The following is a 9,979-nucleotide window of genomic DNA, read 5'->3' as shown; positions in this document are numbered from 1 at the left end:
AAGCTTAAAAGCCAAAATGCTTGAATTTTTTTTCTAAACTTTCTTTTTTAGGACTTGAGTATATTTGAAAATAAAGCAAGTAATAAATATATATTATTTTTTCTTAAATGTAGAATGATTTCATAATATTTTTTTGTACTTGTATGCTAAAACTGCATTTCTTATTTTTTATTTATTTCTGTTAAATAATTTTATTTATTTTTAAAAACAATTTTTTGATTTTGGTGTTGGGTATTTATTTTGTTTGTTTTAAAGTAAACAATTTAAAAAATAAAAAATGGCGCCTAAGCAGCTGAGTAAATTATATAAAAAAATATAAATTTAAAATAACCATAAAACAAAAACATTACAAAAAATGTTTGTATGTAGCATGTGAACAAGTTCTATAAAAAGAGCACGTAATGATTAAAAAAAAAACCCTAAAAATAAACAAAAATATTTTATTTAACAATTCTTATCAAAAAAATATTTTATTATTTTTTCTTAATAACAATTTATTTCTTTTTTTTTTAATATAAAATAATATTATTAAATGTTAAAGGCGTGTTTAGTATTCCATCAAAAAAAAAAAACTAATAACAAATATATTTATTATAAACTAAAGGAGTCAAAAACATCTTGTACAAGTATGTGTTTTAGCTAAAATTTAACCCTTAAACGGCTTTTTTGTACATCATCATCAACATGTTTATATAAAGGTTCCCCCTGTGTTTTAGCTAAATAGTCATTATTTCTCTATCTGCTGTTTTATTATTATTAATTTATAATTACTGTACTTTGACGTTAAACTTAAAAATAAAAAAAAATTCTTAAAATTTTTAATAACACCGAACACCATCTTTCTTTTCTAGACCTATTTTCTTTCCACTTTGTTGCTTTTAAAATCTGTTTTATTGTATTATTTTGAATTTAAAACTCATATTATTCTAAGCGTTACATTAAATTGTTAAACACCAACACGCCCTCACCGCCCATTTGGTTTCAGAAATGTTTGTTTTGTTATAACTGTGTGTTTTTTTCTATTGACCATAACTATACTTTTCAGCCCCTTTTTGTCACAACTAAATATTTATGTTTAATGCATTAAACTTTTAGTTTTCAAGGGTGAGGTTTGCCTTTTATGTAGGCTTTAAAAGAAATAAAAATAAAATAATAAAAAGATTGGTCTTTGTAAAAAGTACCACCAATAAAAAACCTCACCCGCCAAATATTTTTAAAAAGAGATCGAATAATTGTTTCAAACTAAAAAAAAGAGAAAATAAAATCAAAATCTTTAAGAGAGATTTTGATTAGCAGCAGCAAATCCAAGGAAGCAGTATGGAAGCAACTGAAATTAAAGGAATGTTAAATCTTTAAGAGAGACTTTTTGGGTAGCAGCAGCAAATTCAATGAAGCAGCTTGGGCGTTACTGGAATAAAATGGAAAGTTCGGTGAATTTAAAGCAGTCAGGTCTGTTAAACTTAACATCCGAAAATGGAACCTGGATTCCCTTATTACCGACTGAATTAAGAAGGATGGTATTCGAAGTAAATTGGACTGATTGGTAATTGGTATGAATACATTTAATTGCTTTATTTTGCAGCATGGGTGAGGTTTTGACTTTTGTAGGATTTCCAAATAAAAATTGCTTTAAACAATTGTTTAGTTTTTACAAAAACCTCACCCACCAAATGTTTTAAAAAAAGAGATCTATAGATACATATGTTTTTGCAATCTCAAAGACGAGATTGGAACATGTTTTCAACAATATGTTAAAAAAATGACGGTGAACTTTAACCGATCACTGCACTCAACATTGAAAAAATCAAGATTAATAAGAAATAATTGTTTTTATTTTGCAGTAAGCTTTAAGGTAAGGTTTTCAAGAACCTTACCCGCCAAATTTTTTTTTAAAAGAGATCGAGTATTGCTTTTAAACTAAAAAGAAAATATATAATCAAAATCATTAAGAGACCAGCAAATCCAAGGAAATAGAAAAATCGGCGAAGAAAGTTTATCACTGGTCGATGAAGATTTTGTACTCCGGTGAATGGTAAACAACATTATTGAGAATAAACTTAATTACTTTAAAGGGTGAGGTTTAACGTTTGTAAGAATTTAAAATAAAAATTAAAAAAAAATGTTCAGTATTTATAAAAACCTCACCCACCAAATGTTTTAAAAGAGAGATCGATAAATTTGTTTCAAACTAAAATTTAACGACGATATGCGAAGAAAATGATAAATATCAGAAAAAGTAAAAATTGATAGAAAAAAAGGCGCTTTTTTGCAGTTAATTTCAATTTATCACCCGATAACTGAACTCTCAAGGAATAAAAAAATCGAGACTTGAAACTTCAAACTTTTGCTATAATCAATTGGCGAACTTCATGTAGAAAGAATAGCCAAAATCATTAACTACTTATCTCTTCACGTGACATGGAAGAAAACCTCCATTAAAGCGTAGAATAGTGATGTCGAGTAACCAGTTTAAAGGATTGAAGGTAATATATGTAATTGATATTAATAATATTAAATACAAATAAACAAAAAACCAGAAATTAATTATATTATTCTTTTTTAACTAGTTCTTAACTGTGAAATTAAGAAAGAACCTTTTCCAGCGAATTATTTTCCAGCACGATTTTGAGACAATTAAATGCCGACTTTTGGTGAATAAGAATTTGGAAATTAAAGTTTAAAATCACATCCATAAAAAAAATGTTTATAAATATCTTAGCTAATAAATTATTTGTATTATAATGTATTGATAATGAAATCGAACAGTTTTGAAAATCATGTTCTTAACAGTTATAAAAAAAAAATTACTTACACATTGATGAGACTGCTTTCATCAGCCGATTCTGATTAGATTATTAACAACTTTCCTCCTTTTTTAATTGAAATTATTTCCACAATTTTTAAATTAATTTTTTATATAACATATAAAATTTTTATATATTTTTTTCTATTTAAAAATATCGAATTTTTTTATAGTATTTTAACTTTTTCTTTTTTTTCAATTACACATGACATACACATTATTTTATAACACTTTCTGACTATATTTCATTTATTATTTACTTACTTTCCTACCAATAGCTTCATCTTTAAGTAAATTATAACAATTTATTCCTATTTTCTTAAGACTTTTTCTTCCCCTACTAAACTTTCATAAATCAAATCAACCAAACAACAACACACGCACTCTTTATAATTTTGAGGAACACACAACGAACGGTCCGAGCAAAAGAAAATTAACGACCGGCCACGAAATTTAACTTTAAATGCCATTTTTCCTCATTTCTATATAACTTTTTAAGGAAAATTTTATTGACATATCTTTAATAACACTTAATTTAATATTTTATAACAAAATATTGAATTATATTTAATTATTTTTTTAAAATATTTAATTTATTCCAACACTTTACCGAAAAAAACAAACAAACCGAGCAAAATTTCCGTCTGAACTAAAAAACGAAATATATGAACAAGAGAAGCTAAAACAAATAAATAAGTATGTTTTTGTTGTTACTACTACTACTCTTATTTAGAAATAGAAATTTGCAAGAGTACATGTAAGTTGTTATTGTAATGCTCCTACATTACTACATTAGTAGTAATTTCTAATAAGTGTTGCCATTTTATGTTTTTTGTTTTAAGTTCTTCCATAAGAAAATAATATTATTGTGGCAACACTACTTTAATAAAGCAAAACAATAACAACAACTACACTGCACTCTTATTCATTAATTTTTGTTTTGTTTACATTTCTTGTATTTGTGTGTCAGTTTATGCAAATTTTTGCAACGTTTCACTTAATGTGTTATTAGTTCTAAAGAAAATTATAAATTTAATAAAGAAATTCGAAAGTTATTTAAAATATTTTTGCATAATAATATAAAAAAAGTGTTATTTAATATTTTTTTATTAAAATTCATATCAAAAAGTGTAGTAGAAATATAGTAAAATGTGTTTAAAGTTGAGGAAATTGTTAGTGAAGGCAGCCGGTTAGTGATTTTCTTTTCTTGGAGCCGTTCGTTAATTGTTTTTTTTTTTTAAGTTATGCCAAGAAAATAAGTAATTGTAAGAAAAATAAAATAATGTTCAAAATGCAATTAAATTATTTAAAAAAGTAATAAAATAATGTAAATTATTAAATACTGAAGGAAATCAAAATATCGTAAATGTGTATGAATTATTGTTACAAAGTAAGTATGTAAAAAATTTTCATGTAATATTTTAAGTCCCAATGTAAAATTAACCAGATTCTTTAATTTTGAACAAAATAAAATCTAGTTAATAGATTATTCTTAGAATAATAGATTATTAGGCGTGTCACAGAATTCCATTCCGATCGAAAGTGGAATTATCTTTCCTAATTTTCTTCTTCAAACATGAAAAATTACAACATTTCAAAATGAAATCACTTCAGATTTTCAATATGAAATTGACAATAGTTTAAAGTTATTATTTCTATAAGTTTTTATCGATTTATTTACAAGTCATAATTCCACTTTCGATCGGAATGGAATTTTGTGACAGGGTTGTATATTAGAAACCCTTTTAAGATAAAGGTTTATCTCACCTACGATCTAGTATGTAGATCCGTTTATAATCTAGTTAAGTCTATGTAAAATTTGTATATGCTGTTCGTAGGAAATATATTGATCTAGTCTATGATCTAATTTGAAGTAGTTTATTATATTGTTTGCAAAATTGCCTTTGATTTAGTTTATAGAATAGTCTATAATCTAAACTAGTTTATATGATAATCCTATAGACATTAGTCTAGTCCATACTATGATACTATTAACTAGTGTTTTATCTAGTCGATATACATACTATCCCATTGGATCGTCTATTGTCCACTCAATAAAATAGGGTCTAATCTATGGAGTAGTTAATGATTTGGTTTGTAGTCTATTATATAGTCTATAAATTAAACTGTAGTATGGACTACCATGATATAAACTATAGCCTAGATTATAATTTAGTTTACAGAATTTAATGACTTTGTAATGTGATTAATTTATGGCTTTTGATCCAGTCTATGTTTACGTCAATATGATCAAGTCTCTACTCTATAGACTTTTTTAGTCTAGCCAAGTTATTATCTATATAGTCTATAAAATGGTTTATTATCTAGTCTATATAAGTACAAGTATAAGTATAGAATATCTATTGTCTAACCTATAAAAAAAGTTGGTGATCTAGTCCACAAAATAGTCTAGTATCTAGAATAATCTATGATCTAGTCCCTAAACTAGTCTATATATAATTTATGATCTATATATACAGTCTATGATCTAGTCCATAGAATAGTCTTTGAACTAATCTGTTGTCTAGTTTATAATCATTGTCATTTAATTTACAGATCTACCTTACATATCTATCGTCTTATCTGATCCAAGCTGTGTATTTTTCAAGTCTTTTATGTACTCTATAGTTTCTAACTAGTCTAATCTACCTTCTTGCCAACAAGCAAGTAAATGATCAAGTCTTCAGATATATTATAGGCTATAGTCTAGTTTAGTTATATATTCTATATTAGTACTAGATCGTTGTATGTACTAAGGATTATTCAGTTATCTACTCCAACAACTAGCATATTGTTTTTTATAGACTAGTTTTTGTCAAGCATATAGTATAGAATTATATATAATGTCTAATGTTTAGGCAATGATTTAGTCCACAAAATAATCAATAATCCAGTCCCTAGAAATGTGTATGATCAAGTTCCTAAAATAGTCTACTCATAAAATAGTCTATGATCTAGTTCATTGAATACCCCATGATCTAGACCATATACCGGCGGATAGAGAGGCAGATAAAAAAATCACCACTACACACACAATATTGGCATTTTTTCATTGAAATTGCACTGAAAAACATATTTGGTTATTTTTAATTTTGAAGATTAAATTGCATTACTGTAAAATGCGAATATTTATAAACAATGTGTAATCAATGTACTTAGGAATGATAATTTCTTTACATAGAAACAACATTTCTAATTAAAATGTACAAAAAAAGTATGAAACAAGACTAACTTATTTACTTTCATTGTTATGCATTCTAGAAAATTATTTAGAGTGTACGTTGGTTTTTTAAATTATGCTCTTGCTTTTGCAAGTTGTTTTTGTTTTTTCAAGTTGTGTTTGCAATTTCTTTAACAAGGCGACATCAACCTGCTTTGTTGAATGCTGTCAAGCAACTAAATAAAATATTTGTATTTTTTATTCTCTTGTTTAGGGGTTCGTATGCGATCGTGTTGTGTACATGTAATTTGCCGAAAATCTTCGTTGTCAGAACAATACTAGCGCCGACGTCTGATCTAGGCCATACTACAGGCTATGAAGAAAGCTTATGATTTAGTCTATAAACTAGTTTATTATCTAGTAAATATTGCATAGGGATATTTTTAAATAAAATTTCACCGTCAAAATATATTGAATTAAAATTTCACCTAATTTTTACAAATAATCTTTATAAACTAACACAAACAAAGTATAATATTTAAATTTTTAATTTCCATAATTTTATTACATTTGCAATATAATTATAATAAAAAAAATATTTTAAATAAACAATTTAAAGCAATAAGATGAGGATGATAATGAGTTTAATATAAAAATTGAATTCAATTAAAAAATATACATCAATTTGTTTATAAGTATTGGTTTTAGTACATAAATAATTTGTTTTAATTGCTGTATACATCAATAAATAAATCGTAATTATAATTATGAATAAAAATAAATTATGCCATTTATTTTATTTAGTTGTCCTTAATTAAATTACATTTGATTTTTTATAAAAAAAACACACACACAGATACAAAAAAATCAAAATTCGATTAAAATATTAGTTTTTTTTTAATTAAATTTATGTCTAAATATTTAAAAGCAGTTGTTTATTACATTATTTTATATACAAAATGAAATAAATAAAATTATAGATGATTATTGTTTTTAAACGAAAAAACGTTTTTTAATTTATTTAGAATTTAAAAGATTTTTTCTGTAAAGCTTTAGAAATGTTTCGTTGGTAGTGTTTTAATTTAATAATAAATTCACAATTTGTTGCATTTATTGGAAAAATTAAAAATTGCTTTTAACTTACCATAGAGATTAGTTTATTGATACTGATTTTCAAAATTATAAGAATTTACCAAAATAGTTGCCTACACAATATTACGAAGTGATCATTATAAAATCACAAGCAAAGACCTTTATTAAATCAAAACTTTATAATTAAAATTAAATTGTCAATTGACAACAAAAATCTAATTAAAAGTTGTATACAAATTCTCTAATCTTCAAATCTATTGCCTAAAAGTCACATTTAATCCTTAAAATTTGTATCAAATCTTCTAGAACCTGCAAAAGGAATGAATATGTTTACATACCTCAAAACTAATAGATTTCCAGTTTAATTAAGAACAAACATTAATAAATCCTTTTTTACATTACACAATTTTGCAAGTTTATTTTTTTATTCATACTATTTACACAGGATTCAAATAAGAAACGTTAATTGTGTTTCTCATAATATTTTCTTATAAAAGACAGAATTTTTATGAAAACTTTAGTGATATTAATGGAAATTATGCATAAATATGAATAAGAATGAATGATTGTGAAGATAATAATATTAATGGCATAAGTAAAGGCAGTAGAGATCAATAAAATAGGGAAAGCAAAATATAGAAATCGAAAGTTCACTTCAGAATATTTGATTTACATTTTGTCTGAGAATAAACTCTCCAGTATTCAATTTGCCACTTAATAAGGTTGCGATCCCTTCTATTTACCCTGAGAAAATGTGAGATCACGCTTATATACAGTCCTATAATATGTGATAATTAGCCCACTGTATAGTCTATGAACTAGTTTATTGTCTAGTATAGACCAGTAACTAGTATCATAAGGAGTGCATATATTCTAGTCTATAAAATAGTTGATGATTAAGTCCACAAAATGGTCAATAATTATCTAGAATATTCTCTAATCTAGTCTCTAGACTATATTATAATGTAGTCCATATAATGGTCTATGATATAGCCTGTAATCATCTTTTTAGTTCATTATATAAACTATAGGCAATCTTTTAATCTGGCCTAGGCTATGTACTTGTCAAAAGACAAGACTTTGATCAAGTCTCTAGACTAGTCTATAAACTAGTTTATTATATAGTAAGTATTCCAAGGGGCAAAATCCTATAATATGTTATCACTCATATTTTCCACCAAAAATTAAAAGTCCAACCTAGATCCTATAAAAAATCTATTTTTATATCGATAACTGAAAATCGGTATTAGATCTTTAAATAGCTAAGATACGTGATTGTTCAATACTTCAATCAAAAATTTTTGTATGGGGGCTAGGCGAAATAATGGACCGATCTTATCCATTTTCAATTCGTCTTTGGGCCAAAAAAAGAGTGTGTGCCAAATTTCATCCAATTATCTCGAAAATTGCGACCTGTACCTTGCGCACAAGGTTTACATGGACGGACATAACTTAATCGACTCAGAAAACGATTCTAAGCCGAAAGGTATACTTTCAGGTTGGTATAGGACAAATATTTTTATATGTTACAAACATAAGCATAAACCCAATATGCCCTCCCCACTAAAGTGGTGTAGTGTAGCTTGCATAATAAAGTGCAACTTCACTTGATTGTGGTTCATTGTGATTCTTTTTAACAGGAGTAGATTATAGTTTCAACTGAAAATAAAAAATAGAGGAGAAAGGAACAGAACAATACTGAGGACATGTTACTATGCTTGGTTGCTAAATTATTTTAACTCAGATTTCGAAAGGAATGGGCCTTATACTATATATATTATAAAATCTCTAACTGAACAATGTCCCGTTTATGTCAGAGTCCTTAAACTGTATCTTTACAGTCAAATTAGTGTTTCGGTTACTTCTACATAATGTCCGGGAATTTTGTCAGATATCTTCTGGTATGGTACTTTCCTATTTTCTAAATGCTATAAATGAACGATGTCCCGTTAACACACCTGCCGGTGTCCTTAAACTGTATTTCGGTTACTTCAGTGTAATTTAGCGGAATCTCTAAATGCTCTAAATGAACTGTATCTGTAAAGTAAAATTAGTACAAATTACTAGGTTTGGTTGCTAAATTATTTTAACTCAGATTCTGAAAGGAATGGCCCTGAAGCTATATAAATACCCCGTTTATGTCAGAGTCCTTAAACTGTATCTATGCAGTCAAATTAGTGTTTCGGTTACTTATGCATAATGTCTGGGAATTTGTCAGATATCTTCTGGTATGGTACTTTCCTATTTCCTAAATGCTCTGAATGATCGATGTCCCGTTAACACAACTGTCCTTAAACTGTATTTCGATTACTTCAGTGTAATGTAGCGGAATCAGCCAGACAGTAAGTATTTCGGTTATTTCTGCATAATGAATCGGAATCTGTCAGATATCTTTCGGAATGGTTTTGACCTATTTTTACTTTAAAAGGCCTAAAAGAACAAAGTCCCGTAAAAACGCCTGTTAAAGTCCTTAAATTGTTTTTTTTACAGTCCAATTAGTATTGCTGTTACTTCTGCATAATATCTCTGAAACTGTCAGATATCTTTTGGTATCGTTTTGTCCTATTTACTATAAAGGACCTAAATGAACAATGCCCCGTTCACACGCCTGTCTTAGTCCTTAAACTGTATCTATACAGTCCAATAAGTATCTCGTTTGGTTTTGCATATTGTCCCGGAATCTCTCAGATATCGTTCTATAATAGTGAAAACTGGGCGCTTTTAGGTCAAAGGCCGAGTCATGTTCTCTTCATTTCTCTGTACATTGCAATATCAGTGGAAAGAAAAACTTTGCTGTCCCCATTTAATGGCTCTCTACTGTACTTCATTATATGCTATTCGAAAGCTGAATGCAAAAACTGCACTACTTGACCTTAATTTTTTTGTGAGGCGTTTTCTCGAAAGTATAAGCAATATAAAAGAAA

General features: G+C 26.9%; 1 long non-coding RNA gene across 1 annotated transcript; it reads left to right on the top strand.

The window, feature by feature from the left end:
- Positions 1-475: 475 nt before the first annotated feature.
- Positions 476-3,854, top strand: LOC124419606. The gene is made up of 2 exons (XR_006940727.1): positions 476-2,483; positions 2,568-3,854. It is a non-coding gene; the product is annotated as an uncharacterized LOC124419606 (long non-coding RNA).
- Positions 3,855-9,979: the final 6,125 nt, after the last annotated feature.

Source organism: Lucilia cuprina, chromosome 4 (assembly GCF_022045245.1).
Source record: "Lucilia cuprina isolate Lc7/37 chromosome 4, ASM2204524v1, whole genome shotgun sequence".
In the NCBI taxonomy this organism is placed as follows: domain Eukaryota; kingdom Metazoa; phylum Arthropoda; class Insecta; order Diptera; family Calliphoridae; genus Lucilia; species Lucilia cuprina.
Note: the sequence above shows the minus strand (reverse complement) of the source record. Positions and strands in the feature narration are given on the sequence as shown.